Here is a 19161-nt window from a genome sequence, read left to right on the forward strand (position 1 = left end):
AGTGAGATGTTAAGCATGTGCCTGATAAATTTCATTCATGCTCTGTCTTTGCTTGCCAGCCTCCCAGAACCAGAGGACATCTGGTGGAAACATAATTATCTCTAATATGGCAATAAAGAATAATTTCTTCTCAAAGAGCAATGACTGCACTTTGAGAACTTGATATGGTTTGATCATATCTTGTTCCATCTGAACTGGTACGGGCTAGAAAACATGCAGTTGGAACATGGGTAGCTACAGATGCTGCTATTTGCCCTGGTTTCTTTGGGCCTCAGAGTAGTGAAAAGACCTCTGACTCTGCAATCAAACAGCTGCATTCATTTAAACTTCCTTAGGCTCAGAAGTTGACTTGTCAGCCAAGACAAAAGTACGATGACGGTTCTAGATGACATTGAGAACATGGGAGATAAGACAAAACACAAGAGCAAATTCCTGTGGCTTCTTTAGCCTGTGGCACTTACTAAATAACTTTGTTTCCCTGTAGAAACCTGGGCCTCTTGGAGACCATTATTTTTCCTTCAGGAACAAGATTGACCCTAGGCAAAATTTCAGAACAGATTCTCACTCATCTTTTTATATCCTGCTCATTGTAGTATTTCTAAATTCTCAAAAATTTATCTGAGAATTTAAATTCTCAAAAAAAAGTTTCATGAGAAATTCTTTACTCATTATTATAGATTTATTAAACATATTAAATAAATAAGAAATACACATTTTAGTAATATTTATAAAGAACTGAAGCCTATAGCAAATACCTAAACATTGTAAAATGTCAGCGAACATTATTCAGTAGATTTTGAATAATCCCACATTCAAATCTAACCCAGCTCCAGTGTTAGGATTTCTTTCTTTCTTTTTTCTTTTTTTTTAAAGATTTTATTGGGAAATTGGGGGAGGGGAACAGCGTTGGGGAATCAGGGAAGGGGAACAGACAAGTTGCTGTCCTTTGGTTCTTCAGTCTAGTTGTGGAAGATGTCGCTTCACTGACCCATGTTGGTATTACCATTGCACTCTTCCCAGGTGAGGCAGATTGGTGGCCGGCCCCTGGACGGCCACTCACAGCAGCTCTTGGCAGCTCATGCTGGTTGCCGGCCACTCATGGTAGCTTAGGACAGCCCACTGAAGCAGGGGCTGTGGCCTACACCATCGCTGGCAACTCATGGCAGCCCAGCTCCAGGTCAAGCTGTTATTCACCATCTTAGCTGTAGAGGGCGCAGTGTCAATGGCCCTAATGTGGGTGGGATGCGAACCAGGGTCCTACTGCTCAGAACTGGCATCCCAAATCAACTCTTGGCCAATGCGCCACTCGGCCAGCCCCAGTGTTAGGATTTCTTGATCTTGCTTTCAGTGGATCTCTCAAGGAATCCCTTTAAATCAGTAGTGTCTCTATGTTGATAGTTAACCTTTAATTCTCACAGGAGAATGGTAACACCTTTCCCTGTTTTCCCAATTTCTCAACTGAGTTTTCTCAAAATGTGAGACTTGGGAAGTACACAAATCATTCAAGAAATGCTGGGAAGGAATTCTGTATTAGTAATGTTCCCTTTTGTTAGATCATTGGTTGACTATCTTTACCAATATACAAATTCAAGTGCTATCCAAATATTCTATAACCCAGAACATTTTTACATGAATCTAGTCGAGGTAAAAAATCATCAGCTTTTTATCAATTATAAACATATTCAAAATACAGTTGCAGGGCTGGCCGAGTGGCGCATTGGTTGGGAGGCGGGTTGGGATGCCAGCTCTGAGCAGCAGGGCCCTGGTTCGGATCCCACATGAGGGCCAGTGACGCTGCACCCTCTGCAGCTAATATGGTGAAAGGTGGCTCGACCTGGAGCTGGGCTGCCGTGGGCCACCAGTGATGGGCGTGGGCTGCAGTGGGGCTGGCCGGCAGCGGGTGTGGGCTTTTGTGAGCTGCCATGAGCCACCCACCGTGAGCGGCCTTCTGATGGCCAGTGGGCAGCTGCCTCACCCGGGTGAAGTGCAATGATGGTGCCGGCGTGGGCCACTGAGGCGACATCCTCCAGGACTGGACTGAAGAGCAAAGGGATGGCAACTTGTCTGTTCCCCTTCCCTGATTTCCCAATAAAATCTTTTAAAAAAAAAACCAAGAAAACAAAACAGTTGCAGTATAACCACAATTGTTTGATGTGGTTCTTCTCTTATAATCCTGGTGGAATCTTTATTTTTAAGTCAAAGCTTGTCTTATGTGTACAAATGTGTAGAATACTGTGTGACTATTGCCTGCTAGTCTAGTAACTAGATCTTTAATTCTTTTCACTTCAGACCATGATGCTACATAAAAGGCACCATTTGGGGGAAAAAATGGTTCTAACCAACATAAACATCAGCTGCTCGATCTCTTTTGAACATGATGGTGGTTTCCCTCCATATGGAGGGTTTCAGTTCCCATATTGCATTTTTCTAAGCATGTCTGTGATTATTTGAAATTCCATTCCTTAATGACGTCTGAATCTTTCCAGTTCAAAGTGATCTTTACAATGTGAAAGCCGTTGAACTCTCCTTGGGTCCTAAAACCTCCTTGCCCTGCTTCCTTGATGTAGATATTGATGATTTTAATATCTTATCACTGTCTCCATCATTTGAGATCTTTGAGATGGTCCTTGCCCACCTGGGAGTGACCATCAAAGCGGCAGAGTGTCACAGGGGAAGGAAGGTGAGTGTTAAAGGCCAAACTTAAACCAAGCTTATTGTAAGTCTCAGTTTTGTCATTAATCACTGTGTGACCCTGAGCAAGTGACTTAACTTCTCTGAACTTTGGTGTTCTTATCTTCAAAATGAGGATAATGAATCATAATGAACCCCACTTCATAGGATTGTTTTAAGGTTAACAGAAATAATGTTTATGACACAGCAAGCACACCATAGGGGTGGAAGGAGACATATAAGGCCCTCAATAAATGACAACAGTTTCTCTTTTCCCTCTCCCTCATTATTATTTTTTTTTTAAGATTTTTTTGTTTTTAAATTAGGGAATTGGGGGAGGGGAACAGCGTTGGGGAATCAGGGAAGGGGAACAGACAAGTTTCTGTCCTTTTGTTCTTCAGTCTAGTTGTGGAGGACATCACTTCACTGTCCCATGTTGGTATGATCATTGTGTTCTTCCCTGGTGATGTAGATCAGTCGCCAGCCACTGGACAGCCTCTCACAGTGGCTCTTGGCAGCTCACAACGGCTGCCAGCCACTCACCGTAGCTTATGGCAGCCCACTGCAGCAGGGGCCGCAGCCTACACCATCGCTGGTGACTCATGGCAGCCCAGCTCCAGGTCGAGCTGTTGTTCAGCACCTTAGCTGTAGAGGGCACAGCGTCACTGACCCTAATGTGGGATCCGAACCAGGGCCCTGCTGCTCAGAGCTGGCATCCCAAGCAAGCTCTTAACCAACATGCCACTCGGCTGGCCCCCACCTCATTATTTTTATCCATGCAATTCTGTGTTAGTGTTCTAGGGCTGTGGTAACAAATTACTATAACATTGGTGGCTTAAAAACAACAGATGTTTATTCTGTCACAGTTCTGGAGATAGAAGTTCAAAATCAGGCTGTCAGTAGGGCCATTCTCCTTCTGAATCCTGCAGGGGAGAATCCTCTCTTGCTTCTTCCTAGTTCCTGGTGATTGACAGCAATCCTTGGTGTTCTTTGGCTTGTAGCTGTACCACTCTGATTTCTGTGTCCATTTTCTCATGGCCTTCTTCCCTGGGTCTCTGCTGTCTCTGTATCTAAATCTCCGCCTCCTTTCTCTTATAAAGACACCAGTCATTGGATCTATGGTCCACCCTAATCCAGTATGACTTCAATTTAACTTGATTACGGTGGCAAAGACCTTAATTCTAAAATTAGGTTATATTCGGAGGTTTCACATGGACGTGAATTGGAGGGGGCATTATTTCACCCAGTACATTTACTTCGGCATGTCCAAATCTCACCCAATGGGAAGACCTAGCTCATTCTCTCACCTGGGCGCACTGTCCCTGACTGTGACAGGACCATCCAGTAATATGAACCATGGGATCATGTCTGTACTGTGCCTCGCGGTGTGGTCATGAGTATTTAGCAACCAACTCTCTTGGGTAGGTGTGGAAAGGGAAAGACCTGATATATACAGGTTTCCACCATTATCCTAGAGTAGAACGTTCCCATGAAAACTTTCATATATTGAGATGGCGTAAAGCAAAGAAGCAATTACCATTAATTTATATGGAAAAAATGTTGAGTGTTCCCAGCCTCAAAAAATAACCTACCAATCATACCAAATATATTTAATTACAACCAGTTTTATGCTAAGCATAACACCCTTACAAGCTCTCTTAGGTTTCTCTTATACCTTAGGACACATCTTGCTAACAGATGCACAAAAATAAATGGAGATAAAGCACAGATGCTCCCAGACACAGGTCAAAGTTTGTGCCTTGATGCTGAGATGCTCAGTGTGGTTCCCGGGGGAGGACCTGGGTGGGGCCACTCTCACTGTTCAAGGTGTGCACTGCCTGTGCTACAAATCTCTGCAAAACAAACACCGAACTGTATTCTGCTTTTTTGTCTTTTTTCATAAAAGCAAAAATCCTCCTTGGATTTCTTTTGGTTATCAAAAACAGGTACTAACGTAGGTCTTTTATAAAAGCAAAGTGGCCTAACACGAACTTTCAAAAAGCAGGGGATACTTGTGGCTGGTTTCTGTGCTATAAATACACCCACCAGGACTGAGTTCAAGCTATCAACATGATGTCAACAAACTGCTGAAATTCCTGAAACTTTAATAATCAGCTGTCATGAACTGGCACAAGCCAGCTCCAGCATGAGTGGCACACTGCCTTTGTAACTGCTGTTTTGTATTTAATGTTATTCACCATCCCATGCAATAATAAGCTTCTCTGATGTATGTTTATTTAAGAGCCAGCTCAAAATCAGCTCCAGTGAAAGCCTCAAGGGTCCCCATGCCAACTTTGGAACTCTACATAGGCTCTACTTTGTATTTTCCTCTAAGGAACCACTTAGAATCCTGTAGTATAATTATTTATTTGTGCCTGGAATGAATTCCCGATATGTTCTTTGCATTGCAGTTATGGTGCATTTCCTAATTATCCTTGAATCCGGGCAACTCACACAATGTCAGACGCAGTAGGTGCTCAGCTGTCAAATTGAATTGAGGGAAGGGGTCAGGGCCCATATCTTGTTTTGCCTTCCACAGTGCCATGTTCACAGTAGGCACATAGCATAACCTTCTCAAAACTATACAATGTCACTGTTTTAATGTCCCCCAAAGCAGACCACCCGCCCTCCTGTTGGTTGGTTGAATGCTCTGTCTAATAACAGTTCCCATATCTGGTTGTGCACCATTCATTCATGCAACAATATGCACTGAGCAGCCACTATGTGCCAGGCACCAGTCTAGGTGCCAGGCATAGAACACAGTGAAACAGGCACAAAACCTTGTCCTCACAGAGCTTGCACTCTAGTGGAAGAGGTAGGCGGCAAACAAATAAGTAAAACACATATGTTGTTTTACTAGTGGTGATAAGTGCTTTGGAGAACAGTAAAGCAGGAGAAAGGATAGGGAATGCTGGCAAAGGGGGAGGGAGATGGTCTGGGAATTCCTCACTGAAAAACATAATGTACAGCATAGGGAACAGAGTCCATAATATCATAATAACTATGAACAGTGACAAACGGTTACTAGACTTATTGTGGTGATCACTTTGTAAGGTATATAAATATTGAATCCCTATATAGTACACCTGAAAGGAAGATAATACTGTACGTCAATTATAATATGTTTTTAAAAGTAGCATTGAAGCAAAGCTCTGAAGGAGGGAGAGAGTGAGAGTGTGGCTCTCTGGCCCTGTTTGAGGACACAGTAAGTGCAAAGGACCTGAGGCAGAAGGATGCTTGGCATATTTTAAGAACAGCACAGTGGCCAGTGTGGCTGGAACAGAGTGAATGAGAGGGAGTGTGGGAGAAGTGAGAGAGGTAAAGGGAACCAAATCATAAAGGACTGGTGGCTAGTGTAAGGGTTCTTGCTTTGTGAGTGACGTGGGAGCCATTGGAATATTTTGAACAGAGGAGTGACCTGGCCTGAGTAAAGTTTGAGTCTTTAAGGATGTTCTAGAAGATTAACTATTGGATGTGAGAGAATAGAGGCATTAAGGATGATTCCCAGGTTCATGGCTGAGCACCTGAAAGTATGGAGACACCATTTACTGAGAGGAGGTCCCAAACTCTTAATCACACATTATACAGTCTTGGGCTACTTGAGAGGTGGCTGAGGACAGGCCATACGAGTAGGTGAAGAAACAACACTAGTTATAAAAAGTCAGGCTCCAGATTGGGCCAGACCACATGTGGTTTGATGATGAACTCTGTGCCTCTCTCCTAACAGAGGCTCAGGAAGGTCCTAAGACTCGGGCAAGGTTGAGCCCATATGGTCAAGTGTGTTAGTTGTGGACAGATGAGAGTGACAAAAACAGTCCAGTGACACTGAGAAATCAACATCTCCTTAACCCACTGAGGTTGGGCCAGGTGCTGTTAGGGTACAGAGATAAAAGAGACTTGCACCCTCCTCCCAGGAGTCCTGGAAGACCTTCCAAACACCACCCACTTTGCAGTACTCACAGAAATATCTACTTCAGCAGACCCACCCCCACCCCAAGGATGTTATCATAGGAGCTATTGTTTCCATGTGAAGCGAGAACAGAGTTGGTCCACTGAGTGGGCCATGGCCCACAGGTTATGAGCTGAGGGATTTTGAGAGGGTTCTTAACTGAAGTGGGTCCCAGAGGAACCTCTGTCCTGTGTCTGAAATCCCACTCAGGGACTCTCTCCCCTTGGATGTCTTTAGGGACAGTTTTTGTGAAATGGCTCCAGGGGTAATATTGGTTTGGAGCCTCTCAGCATTCATTAGCACTTTGTAACAGCATATTTTATGCAAATGACCTCTTCACTTTTGGATCTAGTACAGTGGGATGTTAATCAGTTACTGGAAAGGCCAGCAGATGACGGGAGCTGGGTCATTTGGCTGCTTACTTTAGAGCAGAGTGACATGGAGACAGAGCATGGTTCCTGAGTTACTTCTCCCTCACCTCCCAAAGTTCTCTTGGTGCCTCCCTTTCATCTGGAGGGACCAAGAGAAATGGAAAAGAGGTTATGAAAAGGAGAGGATTGGGGGCCATCGACTGACCTGGCATCACAGTGCCTGCTCTGAGGCTTGCATGACCTTCCGCGTGCCCTTTTTACTCAACTCAAGAAGTAGCAGCATCCAAGGATACCCATGTGTGGGTTTCTCTAGAGCAGAGGATAAGAATGTGTCTGTAGGACACTCTGCCTCTTCTATACTCTTCATATTTTCCTTCTTCCTCTACATCCCCACTGTCAAAAAAGTGTCCAGAATGTCACAATAAAACACTGAATTACTGTGCAAAGAAACCATGGCTCTAGCTTTTGGAGAATGCCGTCTATCCATTTCATGGAGTCCTATTGTAAATTCAGGAATGAGGGGAATTCAGGTTCATTATGTGACTAAACCAACTCCCATCCCCCAAGCTGCTCTGACCTTTTTTCAATCTCTCCCTAGGCTATAGATCCAGCGGGTGTTTTTGAATGCTCCTTGACTTCCTCTTCTACCTCTAAACTAGAAGCTGCCCCATATTCCAGTAGCCTCTAGTCTGATGAACCCTAAGGCTTCTGCTTCGGTCTGCAGGACTTGGGGTACCACTTTACCCCTTGGATCATATTCTGGCAAAGGTACTTTCTCCTAAGCTAGCTAGGAATTCTGCCTCCACTGTACTTCTGGGGAGAAAGTACCAAATCCTGGTCATTTACAACTTGAGGCAGTACCATATTTATATGGCAGTATTATTTGGTGCTCTTTTCTCAGCTTTGTGAGTGAATGTAAAAGAAAGGAAAGGCAGCTAGAGGAAAAGGAGAAAGGGATAGAGAGCTATCTTTTAATAAAACATGAGAATTGGCCCACTATCCATATATACATTTGTTACTCAGATAAAAAATATGGGCAATTATATCTTGGGAGGTTTCACATTATGCATATTTACTTAACGATAATGGCTCCTTGAGGATCATTATGACTTATTGGGAAATAAAATATTCATAGGTGTAAAACTGAAATTAGCCTACATGGATTTTTCCTGGAGTTTACATCTACAGAATACATTTTTGTTGAGGAGAGGTCTGCCTGGAAGTTGGTATGCTCTAATATTCACCATAAATAATTCAAAATTCAGCATCAGAAGATGAATGCCTCCCGCAGAGCCAAGAGGGCTTATTAAGTCCGCCAGATCTCTCAGAATCACAGAGGCAGAAGCAGCTTACATTTCATGACTCCTGAGGATGAGTGCAGAGAGAAAGGCCAGAGAAATTCTGCAGGCCAAACATAGGAGGGAGACCTCAAAACTGCTTGTGATTTCTAGTGTCAGCCATGTTTGCCTGATCGTGCTGTGATTTCCAGGTCATGACCACCATTTCTGGTTTGGTGTTAAAATTTTCACAAATTGAAATACATATTTTGGAATGAGACCAAATTTCAACAATTTCTATAAGGAGTGCCACTGAGAGAAGGTTTCTTTAGGGGAAGAAGAGAAAGAGGTTGTGGGCATCAAGGCATCAGAGATGGAGAGAAGTTGCAAAGAAGTGGAGAGAACCCAACAGAATAGGATGCAGTTCCTGATATCTCTGCTACCCACTGCTTGTCACAACTACTGGAGAAGGGAAGGGCCATGCCACTTGTGTGCCTCCACCAGGTACCCCACTCGAACTCCTCAACAGTTACCCCCAGGTTCTGTCCTGCTTCTGGGCTTGGAGGAACCTCAAAGCTCCTCCAATCTTTTGCATTAGTCCTACCTTAGAGTCTGTGATTTTCCTCCTTCACTCTGAACCCACCTGCTTTTACCTTTTGATGCCTCATGTTTTCTGTTCCAATCAGAGCATTCCCTCTTATAGTGCAGCACTCATGTGTAAACCCTGTGTAAACATTTTTCAATCCTATATTGCACGTATACCACTTTGAACATGCTGAACTTGGAAAGTACACTCAGGAAACAGCTTCAATCTTCTCTCACAGCTGCCTTCAAGCATGTTGTCAAATTTCCCTGATCCTTGAATTGTATCTCAGGTAGAAACAACAGCTTTTCATTAACTCTGGATCATTACAGCAGTTCAAAATTTTATTTTTCACCCAATTCAAAGCTCCAGCTCCCAGCTGCTGCCTGACTCTGAACCAGTTATGCAGAAGAGGGAAAGTGTGGCCCATTCTTTTGTTCCCTTGTTTCTTTCCTTCCTATCCTCCCCTCTCACCCCCTACTCTACCCCAACTCCATCTAGTTTGAAACAAGGTCAAGGATCAGAGAAGATAAAGGAGGGATCAGAGATCACCACTGCCAGTGTCCTCTGTAGTCCTCTCTTAGATATTATATGCCCTCTGTTGTGGAATACCAGGTTCTTTCACAGGGGACCTTTGTCAATTCTTCAGAGTCCTCCATGGAAAATTTTCATTCCATCAATCCCTAACTAAGGTGATGCTCTCTGTCTGACCTCTCACAATGATTCTCAGCTACCATCATCAGCACCTCCCAGGGGTCCCCTTGCTCCATCAAGAAGGGACCATTTCAGGTGACTTGAGACCTGTACAATTCCATGGATTCCACATGACCCAGGGAAAACTCTGGACATGCAGAGAGTCCAGCCATTCTCTTCTGCCCAACTTGCCATTGCAGGCTGTTCCAATTTACCTCTTTTCGACCTCCATCTTCTTCACTTAATTCTCGAACTCTTGGGGATACAAATTAAATTGCCTTATGGTCTCCTTCCCACTCTCCTCTAGTAGCAATGTAAGAAAGTCTCTGGGAGGGCCGGCCGAGTGGCTCAGTTGGTTAAGAGCTCGCTCAAGAGTTTGAGCTCTGAGCAACAGCGGTTCGAGTCCAGCCCGAGCTGAGCTGCCGCTGAGCTGCCGCTGAGCTGCCGCTGAGCTGCCAACAGGTAGCAGGATGGCTCAGCTAAAAAAAAAAAAAAAAAAAAAAGTCTCTGCGTTTCTGCAGCTCAGCAAGCATCCGTCCAGGAAACGCGGTGTCAGGCTTCCTTCCTGCAGACAACCCTACTTTTTATGGATGTTCTCTTGGGGCCCATCACTTGTCACTTAGGAAGAAGTATCATGAAATAGTACAGGGCTCCCTACAAACTCCCTTCAAATAAATTATTTCTCTAATTAGTCTCCTTTGCATTTCTATTTCCCTGTGCACAGATGTTATGAGTGAGAGCCACCATGCCAGTTCAGCCCCATGTTAGTGAGTCTTGTAGAAACTGAAGACAAGTTCTTTGGAAAATGTGGGCACTTAAAACCATGTTCTCTAGCTCTGAGGCCTCAGCCCAAAATTATACATAATAAGAAAATTTCTATTTAACAGCCTATTATAGGTTTGTGAATATACCTGTCATAGTTCAATTTCCTCCAGAAGCAAACCCTGAGACAAAGATTTGACTGAAGTCATTTATTTTTGCGATAATTCCAAGAAACACTTGCAAGGAGTGGAGAAGCAAGACGGGGAAGGAAAGGCAGCCATATAGAGCTTGCTATCAAGAAAGTTTCCAATGGGCCAGCCGAGTGGCTCAGTTGGTTAAGAGCTCATTCAAGAATGTGAGCTGTGAGCAAGAGTAGTTCAATGCCCAGCCTGAGCTGAGCTGCCGCTGAGCTGCCAAGAGATGGCAGGATGGCTCAGCTAAACAAACAAACAAACAAACAAACAAACAAATAAATAAATGAAAGAAAGTTTCCACTGTGTGTAACTAAAGATCAGTCCCACCGGGAAGCTCTCAGAGCCTATGTAGAACACACACCTCAAAGGCATCTGGGAATCCTGGGTATTTACACACCAACTCTTGTCAGTCTTTGGGTGAGGGCTGCTCCTGGGAGCCTTACTTTCTCAGCATTGCTAGCCTGCCATTTGCATAGCACTGTTGGCTCTGCTGACTAGAGAAAGCCATGAGGCAAATAAATGCAGGTCTATGGTGACTGGAAATCAAGCCAGTGTTCTGTGAAGTGGGAAGGACCCCAGAAAACCAGCAGCATCTGCTGCAGTGTGTGTGTGTGTGTTGGAAAGAGGTACATATGCGAGACCAGGAAGCACTCTGCATCCATTCTAGATCCGTACTATGTTATATGTTGCTAACTACGATAAATTTGTCAAGAGTCTGGTGGTCTTACTAACTCATCAGACACAACTATAGTTATCGCACCTAGTTCTCAATATCCATTTGTTGCTTTCTTTCCAGTACATGAACAAATACGTGAATCTGTTCCTCTAATACATCAATTTTCTGCAAGCTCCAAATTGAAGAGGAACAGTCCCTGCTTTGTCATACCTGAATGGTTGCAGCTCTATCTCTGAACTTCTTTTAAGAAATGTTAATTTTTATGAATATATATCTACATGCAAGTTATATGGAGTTATATTACCTACAATGTAGTGGATTTAAAAAATAGTTTCTATTTTCTCTTAAGATGAAGATTTGATTTGTGATTTCTTAATTATGTCAAAGGGCATTAGGAATCTGACCTGACATAAGAAACGAGGTACTAAATGTATTCTAGGACCAAACTACCTAAGGAAAACTACCTGTTGACATGGTGCTCTTTATTAGGAAAATACCCTAAAGTCACAAGAGATAAACGTCATACTGGCTACAAACACAGACAATCCCGTACACGAACATTTGCAGGGAAGTAGTTTCCATGGTAGTGACATTTTTCTGCCATGCCCTGCTCCCTTACCCTCCTCTGTAGACCCAGGATCTACCCTACAATTCTCCCTCTTTTACTCTGACTGGCTAGTGAACTCTGCTAGAGTAGGTGGAGTGTATGTCCTTTTGCCATTAATGTTGACATTGACCATGTAATTTGCTGTAGCCAAAAAAGAATATGCATCTACCAAAGTGCTTGACATGTAGTAAGCATATATACATGTAAATAAAATGACTTAATTACTTTTGAGAGAAAACCTCAATTCAGTACCTGTACTGCCAGGTGCTTTTGATCTATATGCCATTCATCTATTTTTTTTACTTTCTGATTCCTTCCTCTGTTCTGTATCACTGGAGAGACTGGCCCTTGCAAACTTTATTCCCCAGACTTCCGCTGTCAGTCATTCCCAGGTATGTTCAGCCACTAAGAGGCACTAGCCCTGAAAGAAAGCAGAAACCAGGGCATTTTCTCCCTTTCTCTTCTGGGGAGGAGGGCATACATCCCTAGCAGCTGCTGCTTCTCTTCTGTGGTTTCAGCTTCCACCAGATAGCTCTTCTTCTATGGCCCAAATACCACTTTCCTAGCCTACAGAAGTTCCCACTCCTCCAAGTTGCCCATGTTTCTGGGCTCCAGTAAGGACATATCTTTTCTTTATCCCTCCATTTCCAGCGTGTAGTGGCTGCTTGTAGTTACTAATCTCTGGGTTTCCTCATCTCCCCTATTTGTTCTTTCAGTTTTTGTAACCCCTGTGTATTATTTACTGAGTTAAGTTCCTTGTAGTAATTTCATTTTACTGGCTGGACGCTCATGGATAACCTGTTTCAGGAGCCATGAACAAAACTATGGTTTAATCTAAACCCTGATTCCTGAAGGAGATATATTTTCTTCCTTAATTCTTCTTTGAGAGCATTCCTGAGACATGTTCTTCCCTATGGGTTTTTGTCTTTTCCTATGGTAATAGCATTTTGTAGTACTTGAGAGCACATTATATCCAGAACATTATCAGCAATCAAAAACCAAAGTCTGCCCAATATTGTAAATATGTCATTTGTTCCCAAATTAATCTGTGGATTTAAGCAATTGCTATCAAAATCCTAACACATTTTTTTACATGGAAATTGACAACTGATTTTAAAATACATATGAAAATGCAAAGGGCCAAAAATGACTAGTATCCTTCTGAAGAAAAACAAGGTGGGGAGACATTTGCTACCAGATATCAAGATAAATTAAGAAACTATGGTGATAGGTGAGAGATCCAAGTTGGCGGAATAGATAAACACTGTGCCTGCTTCCTTCCATTTAAATTACAATTAATTAAATTCCAATTCCAATTAAATTATAGAAGAATCAACCTGGAGAATCATCTGAAGTCTAGCTGAACGGAAGTTTTATAACTAAGGATACAAGGAAGTTGCCATGCTGAGATTGGTTGGAGGGGTGGAGATGTGGCCCCAAACCTCCATGTGGCAGTTGGAGGGACATCTCAGCCACGGAGGTTCCCTCCAGAGGAGCAAGGGACCCCAGCCCCACACCAGGCTCCACAGTCTGGAGTACAGGTACCAGGAAGAGGAGCCCTCACAATATCTGGCTGTGAAAAACAATGGAGATTCTGACTGTCTAATGGGATGGAAGGCTGGGGGAAACCCAGATGTCCTTTTAAGGGGCCTGCACATAGATTCACTCATTAACAGGTACTCACCCTGGGCTCTGGCAGAGGGATGGTGACTCAGGGGGCATCAGAGGCATACTAAGGACAGACTGAGATGTGTGACTTCGGAGTGAGGGCTGGAGGACAATCTCAATTTTCTCTGTGAGGGGGCCTTCTCCTGTGCAGCCAGCAGGTGGGTGCCATCTTTCCTGTGTTGAGCCGCCCCCACAGAGTCAAATCTGAATCTGATTGGTCTAGTGAGCTCCACTGCTCCACCCTGCTGACTCACTGGGAACCCACCCTACCTAACTTCCCAAACACTAGGTGTACTTTGTCTGTGAGCAACCAGCCTCTTTCTTGGAAAACTATCAAAAGTCCACAGGCCACAAGCAGGCAATGACTGACCTCAGTGTGCTCTGAGACTTTTGTTGAGTAGCTCCAAGCTTAGCTCTGGCACCAAGCTGGAATCTACATTAACCTGGTGACCACAACTCTTCCCACTCTAGTGACTCCCTGAAACCCTGCCTCACCAAATTTGCGCACTGCATGAGGCTTTATCAGTGGCTTAACCTTAAGGGAGCTGGCAGGTTGCAACAGTCTTCGGAGTGCCTTGGCTTTTTGCAGAGTTAGCCCAGGCTCAGTACTGGTAACAGACATCCTAAGTTCATAGCATGGCCTCTCCCATGCACCCCCAGGTTTAGCACAGGCAGTGAACAACTGTGGATCACTTTGTAGCTCCTACAAGGTAGTCCCCAGCTGGTTGCAGGCAGTGGGTGACCTGGGTCTGCACCAGAGCTCCTCCCAAGAGGCCCCAGAATCAACGTACTTGGAGGCTGGCTTCAGACCACAGCCTAATTTACCCCAGAAGTGGCACATATAAAGAGTGCCCTCAACAGGCACCAGAGTCCACTAGGGTGAATTCCACTCAGTGGGATAAGCTCCCCGCCGCCCCCAACAGCAGTCCCTAAGCTGTGGAAGTGGCCAAACCACACAGCCAATCAGCTTGAGAGTCAACCCCACCTACTGACATGCCAATAACAATCAGCGTTCAATATCACAGGAGGGCACACTCAACCCACACAAGGGACACTCCTGGAGCTCCTGGAACAGGTGACCAGGGAGACTGCGCAGTGCTCCGCAGGGCACCTATTATGAGGTCTGACAATTAAGTTTGAGAACTCATCCTAGAAAAAGTGCTACATACCTCATTGCTCAATATCACTATGGTCACCTTTTTTTTTTTTTTTAAAGATTTTTATTGGGGAATTGGGGGATGGGAACAGTGCTGGGGAATTGGGGAAAGGGGAACAGACAAGTTGCTGTCGTTTTGTTCTTCAATCTAGTTGTGGAGGATGTTGCTGCACTGGCCCAAGTTGGCACCATCATTGCGCTTTTCTCTGGCGAGGCAGATCAGTCGCCAGCTTCTGGACGGCCGCTCACTGCGGCTGCTGGCCGCTCACGCTGGCTGCTGGCCACACACGGTAGCCCATGGCAATCCACTGCCACAGGGACTGCAGCCCACGCCGTCGCCGGCGACTCATGGCAGCCCAGCTCCAGGTTGAGCTGTTGTTCAGCATCTTAGCTGTGGAGGGCAGTGTCACTGGCCCTCATATGTGGGATCCGAACCGGGGCCCTCTGGCATCCCAAGCGAGTTCTTAACCATCGCGCCACTCGGCCGGCCCGCTATGGTCACCTTTGAAGTACTCCCCTTAGGAAGCTAGGCGCCAGTGCCTAGTCCACCCTTCAAAGCAATTTTAGAACTCTTTTTCTGGAATGGTCATCAGAGCTGTCATCATATTACTCTTGATGTCCTGAATGTCATCAAAATGTCTTCCTTTCAATATTTCTTTTATCTTCAGGTAAAGAAAGAAGTCACTGGGGGCCAGATCAGGTGAGTAGGGAGGGTTTTTCAACACACTTATTTGTTTACTGGCTAAAAACTCACTCACAGACAGTGCCGTGTGAGCTGGTGCTGGGAGGGACTGGCACAAAATATTCAACTTGTTGAAAAGCAAGGACCTACAACCAAGATTACTCTACCCAGCAAGGCTATTATTTAAAAGCAAAAGACAGATAAAGAGCTTCACAGACAAGAAAAAGCTAAAGGAGTTCATCACAACCAAACCAGGAATATTAGAGGGACTTCTTTAAGATGGAAAAATAAAAAAGATAAAAAATATGAATAATAAAATGGCAATAACTACATATCTATGAACAATTATTTTTGATGTAAATGGATTAAATGTTCCAATCAAAAGACATAGGAGGGCTGAATGGATAAAAAAACAAAACCCTACATATGCTGCCTACAAAGACTCACTTCAGGTTGAAAGACACACACAGATAGAAAATGAAGGGATGAAAAAAAAACATTTCATGAAAACGGAAATAAAACAAAACAAAACAAAACAAAAAAAGCTGGGGTAGCAATACTTATACCAGACAAAATAGACTTTAAAGCAAAGACTATAACAAGAGACAAAGAAGGACCCAATAATCCCACTTTTGAGTATTTATTCAAAGAAACCCAAAACACTACTTCGAGGAACATGTACATCCATATGTTCATTGCAGCATTGTTTACAATGGCCAAGATGTGGAGGCAGCCTGGGTGTCTGTCAGTGGAAGAATGGATACGGAGGAGGTAGTACATATATACAATGAAATATTGCTCAGTCATGGAAAGGGATGGGTTCTTGCCACTTGCAGTGATATGAATGGACCTGGAGGGTATTGTGCTGAGTCAAGTGTAAGCAGAGAAAGACAGATACAGTGTGATTTCACTTATATGTAGAATCTAAAGAAAATAAACAAACAAACAAAACTGTAACAAACACATAGATACAGAGAACATTTTGATGGTTGCCAGTTGGGAGGGGGGTTGGGGTGTGGGTGAACTCAGGAGAAGGGATTAAGAAGCACAAATTGGGGCCAGCCGAGTGGTTAAGAGCGCAAGCTCTGAGCAGCAGAGTTGCCCATTTGATTCCCACATGGGCCAGTAACACTGAGCCCAAGCTGAGCTGCCGCTGAGCTGCCAACAGGTGGCAGGATGGCTCAGCTGCTAAGAGTGCATGCTCCTAACAACAGGGTTGCCAGTTTGACTCCCACATGGGATGGTGGGCTATGCCCACCTGCAACTAAGATTGAACACAGCACCTTGAACTGAGCTGCTGCGAGCTGCTGATGGGTGGTCGGATGGTGACTGGGCTTGGAGCTGAGCTAGCTGCACCCTCCACAACTAAGATTGAAGGACAACAACTTGGCTGTTCCCCTTCCCCAATTCCCCAATAAAATCCTTAAAAAAAATGAAGAAGAAGCACACATTGATTATTACAAAGTAATTATGGGGATGTTAAATATAGCATAAAAAATATAGTCAATAATGTTGTAATAGCTATGTATGGTGTCAGATAGGTACTAGATTTGTTGGGGTGATAGATGAGGGGAGTGAGGGGCAGTGTGAAAAAGGTGAAGGGATTAAGAACTACAAATTGGTAGTTACAAAATAGTAATGGGGATGTAAAGTAAGGCATAAGGAATATAGTCAATGATATGGCAATAAATATGTATAGTGCCAGGTGGGTACTAGACTAGTCAGAGGGATCACTTCTTAAATTACATAAATGTTTAACCACTATGCTGTACACCTGAAATTAATATAAAATAATATTGAGTGTCCAGGTATAAAACAAGTAAGTCATGGGGATGTAATATACAGCATAAGGAATATAGTCGATAATATTGTGATAGCATAGCACAGTGTCAGATGGTTGCTGAACTTATCATGGTGATCACTTTAGGTATATAAATGTTGAATAACTATGGTGTGTTCCTGAAACTAATATAATATTATATGTTAGCTATATTTTTAATACAAATCTTTTTTTAAAAAAACTATGGTGATAGAGAAAGTGTGGTATTGCTCCAAGGATACACAAATAGACCAATGAAATGGAATAGATCAATATTCCAGAAGAGCTAAAAACATGCCCAGGCACATGTGGACTCTAAGTTTTTTTTTCAAAGTGCCAAGATTGAGCAGGTGGAAAAGGACAGTTAAAAAAGTCCCAGAACAATTAGGTTGTGATATGTATTTTTTTAATGTGTCTTTGTCCCCATCTCATGTTATTATGAAATAATGAGTAAAAAAAAGGTAGGTCTGAATATGGGAACTGACTGTGGGCCAACTGACAATAATGAAAAGACTTTTCCTGATGAGTAATAAACCCCGTTCAAGCCCAGTTTGAGAATCTACAAGATGACATTAACATTTTTAACCATGTGCTTTTCAAGGGAGCAAGAAGAGAGGGAAATCATTATAAAAGTGGAATGCAGGTGCTCCTGAAATGTAGCGATTTGCAAGTACTATTGGCAATCAGCTCATTTAAAAGAGCAGTTGGAACCCTTATGTATTTCAACAGTAGAGGAAGAACTTCTTCCAGATCAATACCCAAGGAAAGGAAGGCTCTCACGCAACACCCTTTTCTTTCTGTACCCACTGCTTTACAGACTCTTTTGTGCCAAGAACATTCTTTTCTATTTGTTTTAAAATAATATCAGATTTTGGAAAAATGCATAAATAGTATTAAAAATCTCCATACAGTTTTCACCCTCAATTTCCCAAATGTTATCACGTTGCCCTGCTTGCCTTAGTATTCTCTTTTCCTCTCTCTATCTTTATATTTTTCTAAGACATTTGAGAGTAAGTTGTACACATGACACCCTTTTACCTTTAGGTACTTTAAGGTATATTTCCTAAAAACATGGACATTCTCTTACATAATCCCAGTAGAATTCTCACGATCAGAAAATTAACATTGACACACAATCATTATGTAATTTACAGATCTTATTCAAATTTTGCTAATATCCTTTTTAAGATTCTTCTTTTAAACATTCTCTGGCTGTGGTCTTGGTGAAATAACTCCCAGACTTTTCAGGAAGATGCAGCCATCCATCCACTGCAGCACATGCAAAAAGAATTTGAGCCTCATTGATTTTAAGGAAAAGGACACTAAAACCTCCTTTTAGCTGTGCAGCAGACATCTGCCTTCCCCAAAAGGGACCCCAAATGAAGGCTTACTCCATTTCCCAAAACCTGTGTTATCAGAGAAGATTATGAATTGTTTCTCTTGGGTGCAGGGCACTTTCCTGCTGCTTTCCTGATTCCTCATTAGACTGAGAGAACCCACATCAAAATTATCCTGGAAGATGTTTTCACCTTCCTCTCATACATAATAAAAAAATATTTTCCTCTACTTCAATTTTAAAGCAAAGGGGACTCCTACAAACAGGTTATTCCATTCCCCACCCCTGAGACCATGGCTGTTATAAAGGAGTAATAAGATGCCAAAGGGTAATAACCTAAATAAATGCCCATCAGAAAGGGGCCTGGATAAATAAATTCTAGCCTATACAATCAATGTAATACTACGTAGCCATTCAGAAGAAGTTGCAGCTGTATACATTCCAAAATAATTTAAGCCTAACAACAGAAATTAATTAAGTCATGTTGACTCTGCTGAGGAGAACTGGGGAACTTGGGGAGATCGAGGTGGAGGGGAGACATTTATAGTGAACCCTTTTGTCTCATCTGAGATTTAAAAATGTTTTACCACGTGTATATACTATTGTTGGAAGGGAGTTATAGTAGAATAGGAGAATAATAGATAGGTAGCTAGATTATAGATAGATGATAGCTAGCTAGCTAGATAGGTAGGTAGATAAATGAATCATGGGTAGGTGT

At 43.2% G+C, this 19161-nt stretch overlaps 1 long non-coding RNA gene across 1 annotated transcript in view; it reads right to left on the minus strand.

Moving 5' to 3' along the window:
• LOC109383840 (uncharacterized) overlaps positions 1 to 19161 on the minus strand; it is a 37927-nt gene that overhangs the window by 18176 nt on the left and 590 nt on the right. The window lies entirely within an intron of this gene.

Source organism: Hipposideros armiger, unplaced genomic scaffold (genome assembly GCF_001890085.2).
Source record: "Hipposideros armiger isolate ML-2016 unplaced genomic scaffold, ASM189008v1 scaffold_89, whole genome shotgun sequence".
Classification (NCBI taxonomy): Eukaryota; Metazoa; Chordata; class Mammalia; order Chiroptera; family Hipposideridae; genus Hipposideros; species Hipposideros armiger.